The 25,144-nt window shown below is 41.4% G+C and overlaps 1 protein-coding gene across 4 annotated transcripts in view; it reads right to left on the reverse strand.

The window, feature by feature from the left end:
* The window catches only part of SPTB (spectrin beta, erythrocytic), a 123,438-nt gene extending 102,167 nt beyond the window's left edge, over positions 1–21,271 (reverse strand). Inside the window, exon 1 of one of the 4 annotated variants that reach the window (XM_060772626.2) lies at positions 21,061–21,270. The gene's annotated coding sequence lies outside the window, so the exon portion shown is untranslated. Of the gene's footprint in view, positions 1–19,670; positions 19,745–20,816; positions 20,917–21,060 lie in introns of those variants that run through there. The other 3 variants (XM_067461103.1, XM_067461118.1, XM_067461123.1) reach the window with 3 other exon arrangements.
* Positions 21,272–25,144: the final 3,873 nt, after the last annotated feature.

Here is a 25,144-nt window from a genome sequence, read left to right on the forward strand (position 1 = left end):
CTTGTTTCTGACAATCCAAGAAAAGACATTTCTACTTAACTGTTTAGCTATGACCCTGCATGCTCCAGATCAATCCAACTAGGATTACTTGAAATAAGCTTTTCAAGACAGAGTAGGCCACCAGACGTTTCTTTAAACTGGCTGATACTGCTCAACCATATATCACTGTTCTATCCACAGCCACCTCTTGACCACAAATGGAGACACCTGCCTCTGCCTTCCTTTCACTAATGCAAAGAGTTCCTACAGTATCTCTCCTACAGAATTTCCAGACGGCACGCAAGTCCATAAATAGCAACTCGCTCTGACCCAAGCCTCCACCACATGCACGAGAGAGACAAAGTGGTCTGATTAGTAGCAGTGCGAGCATAAAACACCAGGCTTGGCAAAGCACCAACACATCAGAGCCCCCAAGGAGGTAATTTCTCTAGACATTTTCAGAACTTAAGCATAAGCATTAAATTCTAGAAAGCACTACAGTATCTATTGGCATCGAAAGTATGAAATGTTTCAAAGGGCAACTATAGGACTCTTCAGTGGAAGAGTTTTTTCTCCAGTTGTCTGTTATCTGCAATATTTCTTTCTTTCAGTAGGTACTGTAATTTTATTCATTCAAATGTTTTGGCAAAGATACAGAAATACTGCTGACTTTTTCTCCAAATTATTAAATGACCTTGCATATTCAGTGGCTTCTAGCCTCCCACATGACAAGATAGACCCAGTTATCAAAGGAATAAACTTTTTGTGTGCCAATGGAGATGGATTGTCTTTATCATCTTTTTATTCCCAATCCTCTTAGGGTCAAGAAGAGGTGTGATCTCTATTCTGTATTGATTTCTCTATGCTTTTTTAAAAAACCACATTTGCCTGAAGATGAAGCTTGTGAACTTCACGTCCTAGTTTAATGTATTCTGTGCCTTTTTGTTGGGCAGTTAAAGGTCTTGCTGCAATAACAACACTCATTGTAAATCCAACCAAAGTATGCCTGCATTTTTAATACAGAAAGTAGCTGGTAATATTCCTTTTGCTGGGATTAAAATCAAATCAATTGGAGATGCCACTGATACAAATTCCTGGGGAACTCATCTCTATAAATTGATATTCACAGTCTTCCCTTGACCTTTCTCAAGTCCTAAAAACCCATTGGAAGATCCAGTGTGTGTCTGTATTGCTCTTTTATTTCATGCAGAAGGGCTTCACTATTATTGGACTCAGGCATGTAGCCGGGGGGGGGGGGGTGTTGAGGGGCTTCACCCCCCCCCCAAAAAAATTCTCATGGTGGTTTGCGAAAAGGCCTTACTGGTGCATTATTTAAACTGTTATGCTTATTCATATCATGATCTGATCACCATACCCAATATATCCCATATGCATGGGGGTATTGGGGTAATGATACAAAAGTTTTGCTAGGGTAGACCCTCTTTCACTCAGACTCAGCCCCCCCTCCCCGAAACTCACCCTCCCACAAAACCCCCCCTGAAAAAAAACTCACCCCCCCCCCCCGAATCGAAATCCTGGCTACAGGCCTGATTAGACTAATAGCTTTGCAGCCATATACAGTATAATAAATTTCATAATATAACAAAGACTGTGTTTTCTGATTTTGTGTTTTGTTAAAAATAATTTGCTTCCTTTTTAAGAATACACTTGAATTGGAAGTTAAAGGTAAAGGTTCCCCCTTGACATTAAGTCTAGACCTTGACATTAAGTCTGGGGAGTGGTGCTCATCTCCATTTCTAAGCCAAAGAGCTGGCATTGTCCATAGACGCCTCTAAGGTCATGTGGTCGGCATGCAGAGGCAGCCCTAGGTAATTTTCAATGGTAAGCAAACCGTATTTTGGCGCCCCCCCCCCCAACCAATCACTGATATATATTTTCTGTTTGTCATGGAAGTTCTGTGTGCCATATTTGGTTCAATTCCATCATTGGTGGAGTTCAGAATGCTCTTTGATTTTAGATGAACTATACATCCCAGGAACTACAACTCGCATATGTCAAGGTCTATTTTTCCCCAACAGCGCCTCAAGAGCGCCCCTGGGCAAAATCAACTATACTGAGGATGCTTACTTTGCGTAATGGTTGAGCCGCCCCTGCCGGCATGACTGCATGGAGTGCCATTATCTTCCCCCAGACACAATACCTATTGATCTACTTACATTTGCATGTTTTTAAATTGCTACATTGGCAGAAGCTGGGGATAACAGCGGGAGCTCACCCTGCTCTCTGGATTTGAACAGCAGACCTTTTGGTCAGCAAGTTCAGCAGATCAGCTGTTTAATCCACTGCACCACTGGGGGCTCCTAATTGGAAGTTATTTGTTACAAATAAATTACTTATAATTAATTTAACTTCTTTGTGATGTCACTCCTAAGTTGCACTGTTATAGTGTTATAAGGAATAAATGTATTGCTTTTTCAATTTAATTAACTGTAATTTGTTGGTTGCTTTTATTTTTACTTTTATCAAAAAAGGAACACTGACTTCAGTGATTTAATTCCCAGAAAGTGTGGATGGGATTGCATGTTTAAAAGATCAAGCTATGCAGTAACGTTTTATTATTAAAATGTCTGATATGTTATGGTCTCAAAATATCTTATCATGCAATGTAATAAGAGCACATTGCTAGTATCCTGTGACAGGTATCCCTTCATGCATGAGCTCCACTGGATGTTCTCCACTTCATTTTTATTTTATTTGTAGGATTCCAACCTTAATTGTTAGCAGCCACTGAGAGGAGAGAAAAATATCATTCCTTGCTGTTGTCTTTACTCTCTAAAAGAGAACGATAAAACTCTACATGTAATTTTAGGTTAAATATCTGTACACAGTAACTGATTCATGGATATAAAACTGCACTTAATTATCTTAAAGGGGTAATTTTCCAGAATGTTTAATTAGTATCACACTCAATATTTTTTAAAGAAAAAAATGCCCAGACTTAATACAAGTTAACATGAATTTCCATATTTATATACTTGAACAAACACACAGAACTGAGCAAATAATGGTTTTGTCCTCTACTGGAAGAAGTAGACATTCATATATTGAATCTCTTCTTTGGTCTCATGATAGCACAGCTTTCTCACTGTGTTTTGTCGGTGTTGTTGCTCTAAGCCCTGGACATTACATTCTTGCACTAAATTGTGTCCTTGCTTCAAAGATTTCCCTTCTGCTATAAGGTGAGCATCTTACAGCATCACTGTTTGATTTGAGGCCAAATTAAAGCTACTGTTCAATAGTTACTGCTGTGGCTCTATCATCTTTGAATTACCAGGAATATCTCCAGAGAGATGTCCCTGTCTTCTTTCAAAAAACATTTCAAGTTAACTTTTGTCAGCAGCTCTCTGAAGACTAACAGCAGATTTGGCCTTGGGAACAATAAATGTCTTTTGGCCCCATGACAGGTGCTTTTCTTTATTTTTGAAGGAGAGGGAAAGTTTGGCTGGCAGCTTTAGTTTGTATGCTCTGAGAAGCCCTTAGCCAGCAAATTAGCCATGACAGAGAATTTAATATTGTCACTTCAGCAATCCGTACCCCTCTTTCAAAATCCCTATGGTTCAATATTGGAGTGAAAGAGAAGCAACAACAGAGAAACCCATGAACAGGGAAGGTTACAGGAAGAAGAAGGAATGCCAAAATAGCAGGCTTAGAAACAGAAGCATCCCAAAACAGTTATTATGCTACTGATCTCATGTCTCACTGAAATAGTGAAAAATATAATGCAAACTATTTAAATTTTAATTATATTTCTTATGGTCACCTTAGTGATGATCTCCGTCTTAACACGGAAAAAATATGTGCATCCCTGCTGGTGCTTCTAGAGCTCTCAGAGGCTTTTGATACCATCACCCATGGTATCCTTCTGGAACACCTGGAGGGTGGGAATTAGAGACACTGTGCTGCAGTCGTCATACCTCTCAGACAAGTTCCAGATGGTGATGTTTGGGGATAGCAACGCCTCAAAAAAAGGAGCTGTTATATGGCATCCCACAAGGTACCATTCTATCCCCAATGCTTTTTAACATTTACAAGACACTGCTGGGAGAAATCATCTGGAGGCATCACACCAAAATATATTTCTCCATGCCTCCCAAAAAGTTCTAGCTAAGGATAGCACGTCTTCTCGGAATGAATGCCTGGAGGAGGAAATTGGCTGTATGAGGAAACAAACTGAAACAAAATCTGGACAAACAAAGGTGCTTGCCATTAAGTTCCTGAGCTAGGGATGGAGATGTACTAACCAGTTTTGGATGAGGTAACACTTCCCCTGAAAGACTGTGTTCACAGCTTGGGAGTGCTCCTGGATTCATCTCTCCAAATGTTAGTTCAGGTAGATGCGACGGTCAAGAGTGCTTACTACCAGCTTCAGCTGATATGCCAGCTGTGCCTTTTCCTAGAATCGGAGGAAAACGGCAGTTCACAAGCTGGTAAGCTAATAGCTGGACTTCCGCAATGCACTTTACATTTGGCTACCTCTGCCTCTGTCTATTATTTCAGATTGCTTGACAAGTTGCTATCATTAGAGTTCAAAGAAAATAGGAAATATCACATTAGGCCAGGGGTCCTCAAACTAAGGCCCGAGGGCCAAATACAGCCCTCCAAGTCATTTACCCTGCTCTGGCTCAGGGTCAATCTACATCTGAAATGACTTGAAAGCACACATCAACAACAACAATCCTATCTCATCAGCCAAAAGCACTTCCCATTGAAATACTAATAAGTATATATTTGTTAAAATTGTTCTTCATTTTTAATTATTGTATTGTTTTTAAGAGTTTTTGCACTACAAATAAGATATGTGCAGTGTGCATAGGAATTCATTCATGATTTTTTTATATATTATAATCTGGCCCTCCTACAGTTTGAGGGGCTGTGACCTGGCCCACTGTTTATAAAGTTTGTGAACCTCTGCATTAGGCCATCATAGATATGTATATGCATGTTAAGTTGCATATGGAAGTTTTCTAAAGCTAGTTTTCTATATGATGCAACTAAGGTTATGTTTGTACATATATAAAGTATGTATGTGTGTGTTTATAAATTAATTGCTTTATCATTAGTAATTTCTAATATTTACTAATATTATTAATTATATTACCTGTGATAATACCTTAAATTATTACTTTAAGACAAAAATGTACCCATAAGTACATTAAGGAGAAACACTAGTATCAGTAACATATTTCTGGTAATTATTATGGATTTTGCTGGTACATTTCAACTAGTGCTCATCAACACAGTGACTGGCACAATTTCTGTGTTGGTGGTAGGTGTTAGGCATGCTGATTTGGCACATGTGAAACTGACAAATTTCTCCATTATCAGGCTGCAGTTCAGAATCTATGTAAAAAATAGACACAAAGTTTTGCTGGTTTTTTTTTTTACCATTTGGAATAACACAATTGTTAGCCAAGGCTCTTTTGTCATTGAGACCATTCTTTTTAAGAAACTGATTTTCCTATAGAAGTCATTAAGTAAATTAGTCATTTAATGATTGAATTAAGGAGTTTAAAAAAAAAAAAAAGAACCTCAAGAAGCAAAGATGTGAATCATTGTATGTTCCATTCCTGGGATATATAAGCTTCAGGGCCATCTATGCAGACAGGGTGTTGTTCCTGGGTTCCTGATTGCTGTTATTGTGAAAAAATGTACAACGCTGACTAAGGGGCCACAACTTTGCCCTTGCCAGAAAAAAACGTGTCCTTCACACGTTTCATGAAGTTTTTAACATGCAAAGTTTTCATGTTCTACTCAACTGTCATCTTCTCTTTAGGAACGGACCAATCAGGAACAAAACATCTAAAATCTGGAAACAAACCCAGATAAAAAATCCCGTGATTTATAAGTGCAGGGACATACAGACATTCAAAGATGCAGATTTTCGGCTTAGGACCAGGATATTCCTGCACCTGAAAATCTTTGCATTTTTTGCCACTTGTAGCAATTGTTTCCATGTTTACAGGGAATGGCGTCTGGCCATCCTCCTGTTTGCTGTGGAAGCTCCTGGGATATAGGTACTGTCTGGACGAGCTCCTTGGGTTTTAGGCCTGTTCCTGGGGTTATTGTGGGCACTGATTTAAAAATGCATTGGATAGACTGCATCAGCTCTAGTTTCTTAGATATAGTTATCATTTTTTCTATGGACGAGAAGATGGCAACTGGTAGACAGCATATATTTTGTATCTCAAAAAATAGAGCCGATAGGGGAAAACTGGTGCCATCTTTGGAACCAGCAGGTCAAATATACACAGAAACAGGGCTAACATTTGAGGAACCAAAATGTGTGTTGGCTAGAGATATTCTCACAAACTTAAGGAAATTATTACATTTAACATATTTGTGAAAAATAAGATTAGATGTTTAAGAAATTCCTAATTAAGGATTCCTCAGTTAAATTTAAAAAAAACATAGTTCATATATTCAGGAGGAGGGTAAGTTATATAGAAACAGATTTTCTCTCTTTTTGGACAAAAGTGTTCACAATTTTCTAATGCTGACTTTTTTTAGTCAAGAGACGGCTTTAACCAAATAACTTAACATTTATCTTTCTCTAAAATCTAATTGCAAAGTCCTTCAGGAGACTCAGAAGGAGAAGACTAATTAATATGAAAACAAACCTTCTTCCTTGCTCATCTAAGCCAGATGGCTGACCACAGGAAGTCTCAGATAATTCAAAATTTAGTTGATTAACCTTGAAAATTGTCGGGGAGAGCAGTAATTATAGAATGTTGAAAGTCCCATTCTGCAAATGTTAGGACTGCAGATTTATTCACTGTTGTTCCTTAAATGTGAAGTCATACACTTGGATTTTCAAGACGAACAAACCATGTGTTCAAATAAGGAAAGAGAGGCCAAGTGTTAGAGAAAACACTTCTAATCACCGAATTATGAGAAAGGACCAAATGAATGTAAGTTTTCCTCTTCTTCCTAATTTATTGGATTTTTTTCTGCAGCATTAAAAATGTATATTTGGTGTTCATATGCTTCAATGAACTACCTTCACTGAGAAGGTGACAGGGTGTGTCCCATGTCCTCTCAACAGCTTTCAATACCATCTATCATGGTATCTTGTGGGCCACATCACATCTTAGGCTGGATCTACACTGCCCTATATCCCAGGGTCTGATCCCAGATTATCTGATTATCCCAGATTATCTGGCAGGGTAGACTCATATAATCCAGGTCAAAGCAGATAATTTGATATCAGATCCAGGGATATAAGGCAGTGTAAAATCAGCCTAAGACTCATCCCTGTGATGGGGCCCATAAGATACTATGATAGATGGTACTGAAACCTGCTGAGAAGTCAAGGGACACACACTCAGTCTCAGGGGTACTGTTTTATAATGATTCAGTTCCTTCCTGGAGGGGCAAACCCAGAAGTTGGTGTTGGGCAACAGTTAGTCATTGGTCATGGTATTTATCAGCTATACAGTGGTTGAAATAAGTTGTTCTGGCTTGGGGGATTCTCTGTGGAGGCCTTCTCTCAGTCTCATCACCCACAAGAGTATCTGGTGAGAACACGGGATATAGGTCTTCTTGATGGTTGATCCCATACTCTGGAACTCACTTCAAAGAGAGGTTTGAGTGGCATAATTTTAACTATGTTTTTTACCTGTTGCAAGTCTTCGAGTCCTTGAAAAGGGATGATGATGACTTGTGAGAGACATAACAGGTCTATAACAGGGACTTACCAAAATCCTAATATGACATAGGTCTTCCTTTTTTACAAAAATATTTTTATTAGGTACATTATAGATTGTGTCAGTAGATAATACACAATTATTCCATGCACAATTATTCCTAGTATCTTAGATGCATCTAAATATTCAAACACATTATAAATGTGAAAATAACCATTATAAATTCCACTTTGACATTACAATACTTTGACTATGTACATTAAATTGCCCTAATGTAACTAGTCATGATGCAGAGCAGTTTTACGCTGTATTTACTTTGTGTTTCATAATGTTTTTGCTTGAATGTTTTTGTATTCTTTTTCAGAAGCATGATTGCTTTTGTAGCAAAAATGTATTTGTTTTGTCTTAGGATCCAAACTCTGCATTTATCAGTTAAAAACGGGGAAAAATGTTCTTTTTCTAAATTTTCAACCTCAGGCTCATCTCAGCACATAAACTGTTCAAACAAGTTTTGAGTCAAGAGGTCACCGGGTTTTTCTTAGGTTTTAGTAGCAATTAGTTCTCCAGCTATCTGAATATAAAGAAACCCTTAAAAGATATCACTATAATTGTCCACTGTCCTGTAATTGTCCATTGATAGTTATTCGCCTTTCTGTCAAAAGAGAAAGAAGAAAAATAGCTAATTGCAATTAAACTATAGCTACAACTAAGAAATCTTTTAAAATTTATAATAAGGGTGTTTCCAGAAAACTTAAAAGCACGTAAAAGTGGACAAACTATGAAAAGTAAGGACCACTGCAAATTTATTTCAACTTCCTTGGGAGTAGATGCTAATTTACACATGGCAGGAGTGATCTGCTCTGTTAGATTAGAATATACCCATCTTTGTGACTGCATTTTCCTGTCCCTACTGCAATAAAAAATAGGTGCTGTAGGCTATATTTCAGAGGAAGGAAATGACAAAATTACCTCTGAGCAGGCCCGTAGCCAGGATTTGGTTTCGGGGGGGGGGGGGGGCTGAATTTTTTTCAGGGGGGTTTCGGGGGGGGGCTGAGTTTCAGGGGGGGCTGAGTCTGAGTGAAAGAGGGTCTAGCCTAGCAAACCTTTTGTATCATTACCCCAATACTCCCATGCATATGGGATATATTGAGTATGGTGATCAGATCATGATATGAATAAACATAACAGTTTAAATAATGCACCAGTAAGGCCTTTTTGCGAACCACCATGAGAATTTCGGGGGGGGGGGGGGGGCTGAAGCCCCCCAAGCCCCCCCCCCCCCCCCCCCCCGGCTACATGCCTGCCTCTGAGTATTCCCTGCCTATGAAATCCATGGCAAGGAATAAGTCAACAGGCATCTTGAAGGCAATATGGAAGAACTTGAAGGCACACATGGGTCCACACACTCACATAACAAAGTTGTACATTGATGTTAGTCATTCTTCCATTATTTGTACCTTGGGAGGCATATTTTGCTTCCAGATGATATCAAAGTTTTCTTGAATTAGCTAAAAACTAATTAACATAGAAATTTTATCAAAATTTTTGAGAGGCACCAGGCTATAAGTGTTGTCTTACTGTTGTGGACAACAGTTTCTCCATTATGCATAATTTCATATCACATTTACTGCATCAATGGAATGACACTATTCAGCCATTACCCTTCCCACCCAACCCTGAATACAAGCTTGGTCTCCTTTCACAAGGGAGGCAGTGCACCCAAGTGGATAGAGTGGCCTTTGAGTCTCTGTTCGATTATAAAGTGTCCTGGGTGACCATGGGCTTTACCTCTCAGTTTAACCAGTGGGCAGTCCAAAAGTGTGAAAATGCCACTCATAGGTTCTTGAAGGAAAGAAAGAATAAAAAGGAAACAAATGAATTATGACACAGAGAACTTTGACAGAAAAGGCAAGTGGGAACACAGTTTACACAATTAGTCCAGAAAAAAAAGAAATAAAGGAAGCAAAAATAATGATTAAACTGTTCTGGTCTACTAAAGCCATTTCTGATCTTATTAAAAAATGGAATGGTTTTCCCTGTTTATATTAATTTTATCATGCCAGTGGTCCTATTCTACAAAAAATAAAGCCAAGAACACTGATTCAGGAGACAGTACCTCTTCAGTTGAGGCATAAATGACCAAAAACAAATTCTGAATTTAGGATGAGTAACACAGAAAACAACTTCTTATGAGCAAACCAACTGCAAAGCGGATATTGTAATTCTAACCTACATTCAGTACATTCCAAAAAGGCACAGCAGACTGGTGTCCTGTGTCAATTAATCTGCAACAGCATGGAACACACGCAAATGCTCCACATACACCTTACACTAAAAATAGATGACAGTTACATAAAATAAACAACATCACACACACAAAATGATTTGGAAATTTCCCTTTACTTACTCAAGGCTCTCATAATGCAATGTTCTATTCTCTCTTGTTTTTTGTATTATGGATCCAAATTAATTTGGAATGGTGGGAGCAGTCAATTTCTGGAGTTGTATGTATTTCTTTCCCTTAAGGTCTGCACATATAAAGGTCATTGGGTTGTATAAGATAAATTATTTTTCAGTTTTATGCAAATACCTGATATGATATGAGATTAAGCTCTTAAATCAGCAGTATTATAGCAGAACTCCACCCCTATGTTGCTCCGTGATTTCTAAGACCGTTCAAATTTCTAAGAGTAGCTATCACCAAATTAGAATGGTAAGGCATATCAGATATTGTTATATTACAACTCCCTTCATCTTTCACCAGGCTAACTCCAGTCAAAGGCCTTATCTACATGGGGAGGATGTACTCATGTCGGTCCTGGGGCTATTTTAATATCAGAAAAATGCTGGGCATTGCTCCATTTTCAAAATGAAAGGTCTTCCTTTAAGCTTGAATGGCTACAACTTTCTACTCTGAAGTTTTTGGAAAAGAAACTGTTTTTATAGGTGTGCCCTGTGCCAATTAGGATTGGAGTGAAATTTAAAGTGTGGTAACTAAAAGCGGGGCAAGGTGACTGAACTGGAGGTCCGGCAAGCCTGGCCTCGTCGTTTTTGTAACATTCATTTCCAACCATATGAGATTTTGTGTTCACTGAGGAATGTGTGTTAATCTTTTGGATTTTTATTACATTTTATTACAGGAATGTCTAACTAGGACACACACAGGATCAGGCACTGGATTGTGCACAAAATCTCACTGGGGTGGAGGGGGTATAATAGGGGCAGATCAAGTGGAAGGGGATCAGATGGGTGAGGGTGGTTAAGGCAACGAGCTTTATTGGGGCAGACAGAGTAGAAGTGGATCAGATAGGAGGCAGGTGGATTGAGCCCTGAGCTCCTCTGGGGTGTATTAGGTGCAAATAGATGAGATTTGGTCAAGTAGGTTTGGACAAGTAAGTTTCAAATTTGGACAAGCAGACTGTGTATGGAAGAGGAGGAAGTATAAAACGTGTCCATCCCCTCCCAAATAAATTAAATTAAATTACATCCAAACCCTTACAGCAGCTAGAATGGGTGGGGAGGGGAGGAGAGAGAAACAGCCAATCAGTTTAGGAAACAACATTTAAAGCTCCTGGTTCGCTCACTCACTCACTTACTTGGGGGTGGGGTGGGATTGGATGAACTAGCCATCCACGGAGAGTACAAGGTGGGTGGTAAGACTGACAGAAACTCAATAAAGGCTATTGGTTAATAGGTTTGTGCGTGCCACAGTTTTTTTTTAAAAGGCAACCACTGTAGTCGTGCAACCTAAAATAAATCAAAATTATGAACGCGCAAAAATGCCATTTTGTACCAAATTGCCTAATGGGTTCCTTGAAATATTAATTTGTTATCCCAACACCAGGAAGCAAAATTGAATCCCCAAATCTGTAGTCCCATAAGAGCCACCAATGAAGCCCACAATGACTTTTCTTCGTTTCAGGTAACTTCTCAATTAAAAATGCTGACTATAGCATATGAAGGCTAGAAAGTAATATTGTATTTACTTGAGTAGAATGCACCATGGATTGTAATGTGCACCTTAATTTTGAAGGTGCACATTGCAAAAAAATTATTGAATGTAATGTGTGGCTTCTGCTTGCCCATCATCTGTTTTGCTGCCTACCTTGGAACAGCCGACAGGCAAGGAGAAGCCGTGCCCCTACATCAAGCCAAGGTGGCGGCTTCCCAAACCGAGGGGAAGGTGTTGAAGGTCTTGTGAATGAGGCCAGCTGGGAAGTTTGCCAGCTTCAGCCTGATGGAGGCATGCATGCAAGTTTATGTACATTATTGTAATGTGCCATCAAATCTAATGCACACCTTACTTTTGAAGAAAGTGAGCATTAGATTCAAGTAAACATGGGTAAATAATTTGGAGGAAAGGTTTGGGTAAATTCTTTGGTAAGAGATGAAACAAATTGAACTCCTCCGGATCTGTGTCAGAGTTCTCATGCAATGCTGTTCAGACATGTGATTCTTCTGCCGGATGGCCACTTTCATTTCCAGACTAATGTTTGGTATCAGAACAGGTAGGCAAGACAGGTAAGAATATCAGTCACTATGAAAACATGCCTACTTAAGAAGGGCAGTAATGCAAAAAAGATTGTGTATCTCTTATATATCCTGTCCAAATTTTTAACTATATAAGCAATGGACCTTAACAACTGCAAAGCATGCTTCTCATAAATTCAAAACTTGTAATGTACATTTAAAACCAAATTCACGTTATGAGACAATCACAAATTAACAAGTCAAGAAGTTCCCTCCACAATTATAGAAATGCTTCAATTGGTTGGCATGTTAGATGCTAAATTTAGACATTATTTTTGGAGTTCTGTTTGTGAATACAGATCCACAAATACGATTTACTAACGTGAGGAAACAACAGAGTATTTATAGCAAAAAAAGCATGGAGGATATCATGCTGGAAAAGACAGAGCTAGATTGAGTGAATATGTAAGGTGATAGATTTCTTGCAAACCAATTTCTAGAAACCACTTACTTATTAAATAAAAATATCTCTTTATGCCATACACACACACACAACTTAAAAAGTCAAACCAAGCTCAAAATGTACATATACCACCCAATCAGAGATAGTAACCACCTATTATTGCTGCCATTCTGGAGTGCAAGAACACAGGGATGGGGAGGTGGTGTTGTCAAGCATCTAGTAGATCTCAATTAAATACTGATGGAGCTGAATTACTCACAAATTATGCTGGTTTCCATTGTATTGTCCAGACCATTCATGGGATTGGCAGTATTCCTTCTTCTCATGCTACAAAGCATCCTATATCTTAGCCTCAAGTAGGCTAGGAGTCAAACATTGGGAACTTAAGTGTTTGTATTAATAGACAGTTCCTAGCATCCCTGCTTGAGTGCGCCTACAGTGTGCAAATATTCCATCTTTTTCTTCTGAGCTGATCTGCTAAATTAAGAAAAAAGATAGCAAACAAAACAAATATATAAATATATAGTATAAGATCCAGCAAGGTTTGAATATTGAACTAGGGCTCTGACAGCTGGGTTCAAATCCCTTCTCAGTCATTGAAACCTGTGAGTGAACTTGGGCAAGTCATACCACTCAGTCTCAGATGAAGACAATTGCATACCCTCCCTGATCAAATCCTCCCCACTCCCCCAAATCTATTACTGGTTTACTTTTGTTACAGTTTGGGAATGACTTGAAGGCATACAATAACAAGTATGTGAGTATATCTGTTGTACATATGTTCTATGTTACATCTTATACTTAAATTATAGCATTATTGTTTAAATAACAGCATTATAGAACGTTTATCTATATATTCAATGTGATAAGTTCTGCAAAGTGAAATTCTTCATAGTTTTTTTTATTTCTATAAAGCAGTAACCGGTCAAAATGATCTACAAAGAGACAGTACATGGGAGAAAGAGTATCCATTTATGTCTGTGCTGATACTCCAAAGAATTCCTTCCAAAGTAAATTCCCAGGACATGGAAGACAAAATGTATAGGTACAATATGCTTTGTCCTTGTGAAGTTCAGCTTCAAGAGTCTTTTGGACTGGAAAGGTAGCAGGATAAAAGATTAAATTGTTCTCCCTACCCATCATAACCCCAAATGAAATCTCAGCCCTGCCCTGTGGTTGCTTCTTAAAATAGAAAGGAATTCTAATCACAAAATAAATTTGGCTCCTAAGTAATAACACTTCAAGAATTCATGCTGTACAAAACATGTATCTCAAGAGATATGTGAAAGAAGACATCCATAGTATAGTCTCACGAAGAAAAGGGATGCCAAACTTAACACAGTGCTGGGTACTACATGGCCAGTGGGCCTTCTCTGGCAAGCCACAGAAATTGTTGCTTCCATCACAAGATCTCTGCAGTCAAATTCATCACCATATTCACAAACTTCAGTGGTACCGCAGATCCAACATCACCCCCTCCCAATACACAGAGACTTTATATTTTGTAGATTTAGGATGGGTGACACCTGGCTTGAAAACAGTACATGTGAAAGGGTTCTAGGACTCTTAGTAGACCACTAGCTAAGCATGAGTCAACAGTGTGATGCAGCAGCTAAAAAAACCCAATGCCAGTCTAGGACAAATCAATAGGAGTATAGTGTTGAGATCAATGGAAGTCATAGTCCCACTCTATTCAGCTGTGATCAGACCTCATCTGGAATATTATGTCCAGGTCTAGGCGCCACAATTGACAAGCTAGATGTGCCCAGAGAAGGATGGTCATAATAATCAAAGGTTTGGAAACACAGCCCTATGGAGAACATTTAAGGAGCTGGGTGTGTTTAGCTTGGAGAATAGAGGGCTTGGAGGGGACTTCAAGATTGTGTTTAAATATTTAATGTTTAAATATTTGATTAGATGTCCCATTGAGAAGGTTTTTAAGCAAAGGCTTGATGACCATCTGTCAGGGATGCTTTGATCCATTATGACAGGGAGTTGAATTGGATGTTCCTTGCCATCTCTTCCAACTTTATGAGTCTATATTTTATTATAATTTCTACCACATTTTGGCAGCAGACAGCAAAAAGATGAAGAATAGTATGTTATACAGAAATAAAATGTGTCCCCAGACTCACTAATGTTGCCATTGGTGACCTAAAGTTGCAGGTGTGCCAAACGCTATAAAATGGGACAACCTGAATCAGCTTAAGACAACAGTGAGATAAACATCAATGAGTTCTTGGTTTTGGCACAATGTGTCTTCTAGCCTTGGTTCAGATTATTTCTTAATTAGTCAGAGTGGAGCCTCAGCCTTTTAATGTTTATTTCAAAACCACTAAGAATCTGAATTTTAAAGCAAGGCAATAATAGAAACAAACAATTATTTTGTACAGTTCTTTGAAATCACAAGGAAAGGGAATATTTTTGAGCCAGCACAGACTTCATAGTTTCAAGAAAATGCAGCTCACGCAGTGAAATCTATGAGAAAACCACAGCATTACACAGGAGAGTCCAGCAAAGAATCAGAATACGAAAGTAAGAATGCAGGCCCAGTTATGAAACCCAGCCTTAGGAGGCATGATAAGTGAAGCCTGAGAAGACAAACTATGTATTTATGTTACTCCAACTGGAATCTGACTTCTTAAGCAGTAAATTCTGAGCAAAATCTACATGGCATAGATTGTTCAATTGATTGAAAATGGCTCACTTTCTATTTCTTTCCGTATTGTCAATCAATATTCACAAGAGGTCCGTTTTAAATTAAAAGGTAGCAATGTTTGTGTAAAAGCACAACTGGGGAAACCGAGGCATATATTCGGTTCATTCATCTTTCTTTAGGGTTGGGCCTAGGAATTTGCAGCATTCAGGAACAAGATAATAATCATCATCATCACCATCTCTATTTCTATCCTGCCCCATCTTCCCAAAAGGACTCAAGGCAGCTCACAACATAAATACAATAAATAATATATGCAAAATAAATGACAAGTCAGCAAAAGAAGAAAGGAAAATAGAACAAAATAGACCAAGACATGTAGCAATAAAGTTACTTTTAGTTGAATGAACCTTTCATGCCAAATATTGAAACTGTATTCAGACTACATCAGTAAAGTAAAATATAGTATTCACTGAAAGCCATTGTATTATGCCAAGAATTTTGAATTTTCTGCATTTTAATGAAGTACTGTGCTAGAAAAGTGCATATTCTCCTGTGTTCTGGTTCCAACAATGTTCCCTAATCTATATAAATCAAAATGTAATGTCCGTTCGTGGTTTTAACATAACTCAAAAACCACTGGATGAACTGACACGAAATTTGAACACTATACCCCTAACAGACCAACGAGTGAACATCACTCATAACCCCCCCCCCCCCAAAAAAAACAGTGGAAAGGACTTAAAAACCCCAAAAAGCTAAATGACGATACAGGAAAAAAAAGGGTAGGGTAGGGTAGGGTAGGGTAGGGTAGGGTAGGGAAGGGAAGGGAAGGGAAGGGAAGGGAAGGGAAGGGAAGGGAAGGGAAGGGAAGGGAAGGGAAGGGAAGGGAAGGGAAGGGAAGGGAAGGGAAGGGAAGGGAAGGGAGAAAGAAAGAAAGAAAGAAAGAAAGAAAGAAAGAGAAAGAGGGAGGGAAAGAAAGAGAGAGAGAGAAGGAAGTATGGAAGCAAAGAGCAAAGGAAGGAAGGAAAGAAGTAGAGAAGGAAGAAAGGAGAGAAAGAGGGAGGAAAAGAAAAAGGGGGAAGGAAAAAAAGAGGTAGCGAAGGAAGGAAGGAGAGAAGGGAAAAAAGGAAAGGAAGGAAAGCGGGAGTGAAGGAAGGAGGGAAAGAAGGAGAGAAAGAGGGAAGGAAGGCTGGCAACAGCAATGAGTGGCAGGTACAGCTAGTGTTATATAAGGTAGAACAGAAACAATCACAAATATATACTAACTTCCTTTTCATAATCTGCATGCAATCCCATTTTAGGAAGAATTTCAGTCTCAATGGATGCTTGCATGAGAACTGAAAGCTATCGTATGAGACCACAGACAAGTCTCATCAGAGATGAGAAAAATCTAGTAGAATACAAAGCAGAGCAAAGAATATAGCCCTGCTATCAAAAACCAGTATCCTGAAAGGGAAGACCACAAACAAAATACTGCTTGTCCTGAAGAAAGCCTGGCAAAAGATAACCTAGCAAAAGTGGCTGGTGTGAGCACAGTGCTTTGGTGGTAGAAAGGTTGTGGATATGCTACAACAAAGAACAAAGGTCAAGAACTAAGAATATGATATTTCTAGACACATTGTTTACAGGGTTGATGTGTGTTTTCCGGGCTGTACGGCCATGTTCCAGAAACATTCTCTCCTGACGTTTTGCCTGCATCTATGGCAGGCATCCTCAGAGGTTGTGAGGTCTGTTGGAAGCTAGGCAAGTGGGATTTATATATCAGTGGATATAAACACTGTTTACAGCTTGAGAGAAAATGAAATAATAACAACAGAGCCCAGAGAGAGAAGTATCAATGACTAACTACAGTTAGCAATAAAGGAGGCTAATAAAGGCAAGACATAAACAAAAAACTCATTTATTTTTTCTCTGTACTGCTCTCCTATCCCTAATATACTGAAGAAATAATTACATAATTTAAGAACAGGCGAGTGTCTATATTACTAAATACCAATAGTTGTCTTTCCCATAGGTTTGGTATCATAGATTATATGTAAATTAGGCCATACATTTCAAGTAATCCTTTTCTTTTCTCAATGTTTTGAGATGAGATTTACTAACAGCTTTATTTACTGACCTTCTCACTCTAATGGTATATTGTCAGCAATATATTCAAAAATATGTTTTAAAAGATTTCTGAAATTTTCACACTACATTTTCTAGCTTAATTTGATTAAACGTCATAGATTGGATGTATAACCTTTGCTATAACAATGATTTACAACTGTTCACATAGAATGAAGAGGTATAAAGATTCATTTCTGTACATGACAAGGGATCTATACAAACAGTGTCATAGGAAAGGAGAACTAATACTGAGAGGCAGGCTTCCATATCTGCATTCACAGATGAACTGAAACTGTTGATACGCACCCCATAAAAAGCCTACTAAAGCTGAATTTACAGAATCCAGTACATCAGCCTAACCTCATTTATGTGGGGAAAAGTCCATCAATGTCACTGATGATTTTCCCTTTGCAATCTGTGGCTAAGACTGCAAACTCAAACCTACTTAATAGCTCAGTGGGGATTACTTACAAGTAGACATATGTAGGATTAAACCATTAAAAGCAATCCTCATAAAACATCCATAAAGTGTATTTCATTGTTTATATGTAACCTCATAACCAAAAGTAATTGTGAGTGTGTATATATATACCCATAGATGTGGAGCTTGTTTCCAAAAGGTAACCAATCTATTTGAACACATTTTACAGGAATCAGAAAAAGCATGCTGAGGATAATTACTCTTTTGCTGTAATGTGCCATTTTCCAAGTCCTGTGCAGAAAATATTTGATATATTTTGATAGTTTTGATCTGTGCATAATATTCTACTCCTAGTCAACAATGTACTGCCACCTACAACTCATTTTTCAATGTTTTGAATTTAGAAACAAAGTCCACAGATGTATTCTTAATATATTTCTGAGTCCTCTCTCTCCTTTAAAAAGTATGTGCCAGGATGAGATATTACTATATTATCATACAAAACGACAAGTAATTGCTCAGTACTTGCATGATACAGTTTTATGGCATGCAATAGATGTGTTTGTCTGAGCAGTGCTACATATGGACAGATAGATGTTTTAACCCTCGCAGGATAAGCAAGTCAAGCTCTCTGTACATTATTTGTAAATGTCAGACAGCTGCTGCTCTATAAATTGACTATAGTGTAAAAACTTTTGAACTACTTACATATGTTTATGACATACTTATAGGCACATGCTAAATCCACACATCAGCCCTCATAATCTATGCAGATCAGAAGTAAAGATCTAATCTGATAACTGGGACACCGTTAAGTTGTGCATTCTTAAATCCACAATCATGGGGAAAATGCAGGTAAAATTTCTATAGAGGAAAAACTTGCAAATCAGGGATGGCTCAATAAAACATATTTGCTGTGTTCACTTCAAGACATGCAAGTTAGAGAACATTTTCTTTCTGCTGCTGTGTGGGAATATAATGGGAATAACTTGCAACTTCAGATTGTTTACACATTTTTACTGTGAAACCAGACAAGAGCTCAATCTTGCAATAAACAAAATGTGAAATTGGGTTGCTGTTTTTCAGGCTGTATGGCCATGTTCCAGAAGCATTCTCTCCTGATGTTTCACCCACATCTACGGCAGGCATTTTCAGAGGTTGTGGGGTCTGTTGGAAACAAGGCAAGTGAGGTTCATATATCTGTGGAATGTTCAGGGTGGGAGAAAGAACTCTTGTCTGCTTGAAGCCAGTGTGAATGTGGAAATTGATCACCTTGATTAGCATTTAGTGGCACTGCAGCTTAAAGACCTGGCTGCTTCTTGCCTGGGGGAATCCTTTGTTGGGAGGTAATCAGCTGGCCCTGATTGTTTCTTGTCTGGAATTCCCATGTTTTTAGTGTTCTTTATTTATTTATTTACAAGGTGATCTGTTGCAGCATTCACACTTGCCTTAAACAGATAAGAGTTCTTTCTCCCACCCTGGACATTCCACAGATATATAAACTCAATTTTCCTAGTTTCCAACAAACCTCACAACATCTGAGGATGCCTGCCATAGATGTGGGTAAAATCTCAGGAGATAATGCTTCCAGAGCATGGCCATACAGCCCAGAAAACTCACAGCAGCCCACTGATTCCGACCATGAAAGCCTTCGACAATACAAAATGTGAGGTTACCTTATTGATTTGGGTCAGAATTTCAAACCAGAAATGAAACATTACATCATGTGCAAAACAGATAAAATCTCTGGATATTGAAATTGGTTCCTCTCAATTGGTTTTATGTAACACATCAGCACAGGAGGTCCCCATCCGCAAACACAAAGACACCTTCTTTTGAAAATGAATCAAAGAAAGCCATATTTTGAAAGCAAAATTACTTCTTCTTTATATGACTAACACAAACCTTCTAAAACTTGCACTCATCAGCAATAGTATCCACACTTCTCTTCCATGTAGCCATTGCAGGAATGTCTCAAAAGATATGTGAGATACTCCATATGTGAAGGCCACCACTACAAAGGTGTAAAAGAAGGCAAGCAGGCAAGCCTGTACCACTTAAAGCACTTTTCCAGGTTTGAGACGCAGATCTCAGCAAACCTGATGTTTCAAGTCTAAGGAAACTCCAAAGGACATCTAGCTGAGGCCAACCAGAGGCAGGGCAGCCTCTTCTGGCAGGTTGCAGCAAAAGCAAAGAAGTCCTGTGGCACAGTGCACTTGTTTGCACTGAAGGCAAGAGAGGACACCTTGCTGGAGGGCGGGAGGGGGAAGAGGAGTACAAGAGGCTGTCAGCAGGGCGGCTATTTTGCCAGCTGCGATCGATGACATTTCTGCCTAAGGTTGCTGTGAATTTTCTGGGCTCTCTGGCCATGTTCCAGGAGCATTCTCTTCTGACATTTCACCCACATCTATGGCAGGCATCCTTTGAGGTTAGGGGGTCTGCTGGAAACTAGGTTTGCATATCAGTGGAATGTCTAGGGTGGGGAAAAAACTCTTGTCTGTTTGAAGAAAGTGCGAATGTTGCAATTGGCCAGCTTGATTAGCATTGAATGAGGTTTATATAGCTGTGGAATGACCCCCAGGCAGCAACCACTCAGGCTTTGAAGCTGCCAGGCTATTCAATGCTAATCAAGGCAGCAAGCTGCAACATTCACACTTGCCTCAAGCAGACAAGAGTTCTTTCTCCCACGATGGGAATTCCACAGATATATAAACCTCACTTGCAGACAAGAGTCCTTTCTCCCACCTTGGACATTCCATAGATAGATAGATAGATAGATAGATAGACAGACAGACAGACTTGCCTAGTTTCCAAACCCCATTTTCTCTCAAGCTGTAAACAGTGTATCTAAATCCCATTTTCCTAGTTTCCAACAGACCTCACAGCCTCTGAGGAAGCCTGCCATAGATGCGGGCGAAAGGTCAGGAGAGAATGCTTCTGGAACATGTCCATACAGCTCGGGAAACTCTGAGCAACCGGCCATGAACACATTTCTGCCTAAGCTGCCCATCGGCCAATACTCAGCCAGGAAGCCTAGGGATGGCTACGCACTGGATCATCTCGGAGTTTCCTTCCAGAAGGTACTTCCAGGAGCGGGACGATTCCCAGATCTCCCGAGGGGCTGCTTGCTTCTCCCACAACTTTGCGAGGGAGAGGGGCAGGCGGGGCGCTCTCCTCCCTCCTCCTCCTCCTCCTCCTCCTCCTCCTCCTCCTCCTGGGAAGAAGGGGTGACTGGGCAGCGCCCCCTCGGCCCCTCCTCGGCCTGCCTCCCCGCAGGCGCAGCCGAAGGACTCACCTGTCTGTCTAGGGCAGCGGGGCGCGGGCGAAGGGGAGCCTCACGAGGGCCCGGGTGGCGCTGGGAGCCTCCGCCCTGCCAGCCGGTGGCGATATAAATAACATTATCTGGGCAAGCAGGGACATTCCTGCCCAGGGACCGCGCTGCTGCCCGGCCCAGATAGTCCCGCTCCCTCCGGGGGAGGGAAAGAAGCGCGAGGAGGAGGCAGGGAGGAGGACGAAGAGGAGGAGGAGGAGGAGGCGGAGGCGGAGGCGCCTGCCCTGCAATGCAGCACAGCGGCCCCCCCAGGCCAGCGCCAGCAGCGGCACCTGGCGAAGCCCAGCGCAGCAGCAGCAGGAGCAGGAGCAGGAGCAGCAGCTGTACCCCACAGCCCAGCGAGAGGGCCACACCCCACGGAAAGAGCCCTTCTCGAGGCTTCAGGTCAACAACAGCTCCGTCGCTGCACAAGTCTATGTTGGAAAGGGAGAGTGCCGCTTTTCAGGGGATTTGAAACAGCTGCTTTGGCGGGAGAGCGGTCTTCCAGGTGCCCTTCTTGAGCCAATAGCGGCGAGGACAGAAAGAGAGGGAGGGAGGGAGGGAGGGAGGAGAAAGGGAGTAACACTAACAAGGCGGGGGAGTTGGCTCGCGCTTCTCTCCCTCTCTCTCTGCCTCGGACTGACTGACTGTCTGGCGCGCGAGGGGAGCACGCGCCGCTCCGCGAGGCGGGGATTGTCGGGGAACGTCTCGTGAAGGAGGCTCGCGCGCCGACTGCTTGCCCGCCCGCCCGCCTGCCTCCCTCTCTAAGGGAAGGAAGGAGGGATGGAGATCGGGGTGGCACGCGCTGTTTGGCTGCTCGGAGGGGCTTGCCGCAGTTGTTCAGCCGGGCCGTTGCGTAGTTGTTACCCCACTCCAGGAACCCCCGGTGGCGCAGTAGGTTAAACCCTTCTGCCGGCAGGACTGAAGACCGACAGGTCGGAGGTTCGAATTCGGGAAGAGCGCGGATGAGCTCTCTCTAGCAGCTCCAGCTCCCCATGCGGGGACATGAGAGAAGCCTCCCACAAGGATGATAAAACATCAAAACATCCGGGCGTCCCCTGGCCAACATCCTTGCCGACGGGCAATTCTCTCACACCAGAAGCGACTTGCAGTTTCTCAAGTCTGTCCTGACACGACAAAAAACAAACAAACAAACAAAACACTCCCACCCATCCCCATTAGTTGGGCACACACCAGGGATAGGGGCAACCACCTATTCCCAATTGTCTCGCGTACATTTCTGAATGGGAACCTTCCCCCCCAGCCATTCCCGATCTTTAATATTTTAGAAGGCGGCTGATGAACAAAGCAGCCTCCGCAGCCTGGGCCTTCGTCAGGAGCAAGTGTTTTGCACAGTCAACGGGTCTTCCTTCGTCTACTCGTTCAACACTCACACTAGACAAAACAAACAAACAAACAAAAAACCCATAAAATAGACTCAATTGAAAAATAACCATTGAGAGACCAAACATGTAGAATTAAAGGCACCTTTGGGCATATGGCTAACCCAGGTTTTTTTCTCCAGTCCCAGAAATGATCTCAACAGTTCGCTTGCAAACTTACCCCTGAACCTTCATCACACTAGAGAACGAATCCACTTAAAATCCATTTTCTGCCTCCTGCAGAATTCTGGGGTTTGTAGTTTAGGGAGGCTGTTAAAACGTCCTCCCAAAATTACAAACCCCACAGTTCTGCAGCAGGCAGAAACCGGATTTTAAGTTGATTCCTTCTCTAGGGTGATGAGGCTCCTGGATCACTTCATCACACTAGAGAAAAAATCCATTTAAAATCAGGTTTCTGCCTCCTGCAGAATTATGGGATTTGTAGTTTAACAGTTTTCCTAAACTACAAACCCCATAATTCTGCAGGAGGCAGCAACCGGGTTTTAAGTGGATTTTTTTCTCTCTAGTGTGATGAAGAATGCCCCATCTACACTAACTGGGTTATCTGAGTCTGTACTGCCATATAATCCAGTTCAGTCTGCATTATAATACCAGTATTGGTGGGCCTGAGGCTTTCTCAAGTCTTATGGGAACCCTATCAGGGGCTGAGGCCCCATTCCACACAGCTGTATACATTCCACATTAAACTGGATTATATGGCAGTATGGATTCAGATAACCCAGTTCAAAGCAGATATTGTAGATCCTCTGCCTTGATATTCTGGGTTATATGGCTGTGTGGAAGGGCCCTGAAAGAGTGTGGCTTGCTTCGGGTCACCCAGAAGGTTGGAGGCCCCGTGGTGCAATGGGTTAAAGCGTGGTTCTCAATCTGTGGGTTTTGGCCTACCACTCCCAGAAATCCCAGCCGGTTTACCTGTTGTTATGATTTCTGGGAGTTGAATACCTAAACATCTGGGGACCCATAGGGTGAGATCCACTGGTTTAAACCCTTGTGTCGGCAGGACTGAAGACCCACTGGTCAGAGTTCGAATCTGGGGAGAGCGCGGATGAGCTTCCTCTGTCAGCTCCAGCTCCCCATGCGAGGGCATGAGAGAAGCCTCCCACAAGGATGGTATAACATCAAAAACATCTGGGCGTCTTCTGGGCAACGTCCTTGCAGACGGCCAATTCTCTCACACCAGAAGCAACTTGCAGTTTCCCAAGTCGCTCCTGACATCAATCAATCAATCAATCAATCAATCCCAAAAGGTTTCCATGACAGAAGCAGGGATTCGAATCCTGGCCTCCAGAGTCGTAAACTGCATCTGTACTGTGGAATGAATGCAGTTTGGTGCCACTTTGGCTCAAGGCTATGACATCCAGGGATGTGTAGTCTGCTGAGGCCCAGCGCTCTTTGGCAGAGAAGGCTAAAAATCTCCTAAAAGGACAGCTCCCCTGATTCCAAGGCATGGAGCCAGAGCAGAGAAGTGGTGAGGGAATAGGAAAATGAGGAGGAGGCCGGCAGATTGCTCGGTCCGCTTTGAAAACAAAACGACACCCAAGCTCCCGACACACAACCTGCCAGCCTTTCTCTCCTGCCTTCCTTCCTTCCTTCCTTCCTGCTTTCACTCCCTCAGCGAGTGGAAAATTTGTGAGGCTGCAAAGGAGGCATCCGAGGCTGCCCGCTCCTCCCTTTCCCAATCATGGAGATCGATGGAAGAGCTCGCTCTTGGCTCACTCAGCCCCCAAAACCTGAAACGGAGAGGAACCAGAGCGATTCGTTCCGCATAAGAGCCTCCCCCCCCCCCCCCGCTCACACACACACAAACAACGCCACAAACAACAACAGCGTCTGCAAGAGAAGGAGTAATGGGGTCGCCTCAAAGGGAAGGGAAGGCGCAGTGGCATTTCTGCAGGCGAAACTACGAAGGGCGCCGCTTGTGAAGAGGAAAAAATGTTCCGTAGAAGATGCTGAAGTGAACTGAGAGCAAGGAGAAAAAGACTGGATCCTTTTTCCGGATCTCTCTTGCTACTAGACGCCTTGCTCCTCGTCCAGACCTTTCAAATCTCCTTTACTCGCAGAACGTTGCTTACTCTGTTGTCGATTTTCATGGCCCGAATCACTTAATAGCCTTGCAGCTTCAAAACTTGACTGGTTGCTGCCTGTGTGTGTGTGTGGGGGGGGATTCTTTGTTGGGGTGTGTTAGCTGGCCCTGATTGATTCTTGTCTGATAGATTCTTTGAAATCTCTGGAATGCCCTGTCCCCTGCCTCTGGAGATAAGGTTGGCCCCATCCCTCACCTCCTTCCGTAAGAACTTGAAGACTTGGTGGTTTTATCAGGCCTTCAATAATGACTAGTCACGAGTCTCAAGCTCTTGGTCCAACAGTTGGGACTTGGACTTGTACCCCATCTGTTCCCCAGTTCCCTGTCATCTGAGGGCATGGTCATGGTTTATATTCAGCTCATTATCTATATCATGACCTGAATCATGACTTACATGAATTCCAACATTACATTACTATATATATATTTAACTTAAGCCGAATGGATCCTGTTTAATTGCTCTGTTCCCATGCTCTTTCCTATGCTATTATACTTTTCTATCCCCCTTATTGAACCACCTTATCCTTTAACCAGTTCACATAGTAGTCCTCCTCTCCCTCTCCAAAATTAGTCTGCTGTTGCT

Source organism: Anolis sagrei, chromosome 1, assembly GCF_037176765.1.
Source record: "Anolis sagrei isolate rAnoSag1 chromosome 1, rAnoSag1.mat, whole genome shotgun sequence".
Lineage (NCBI taxonomy): Eukaryota > Metazoa > Chordata > Lepidosauria > Squamata > Dactyloidae > Anolis > Anolis sagrei.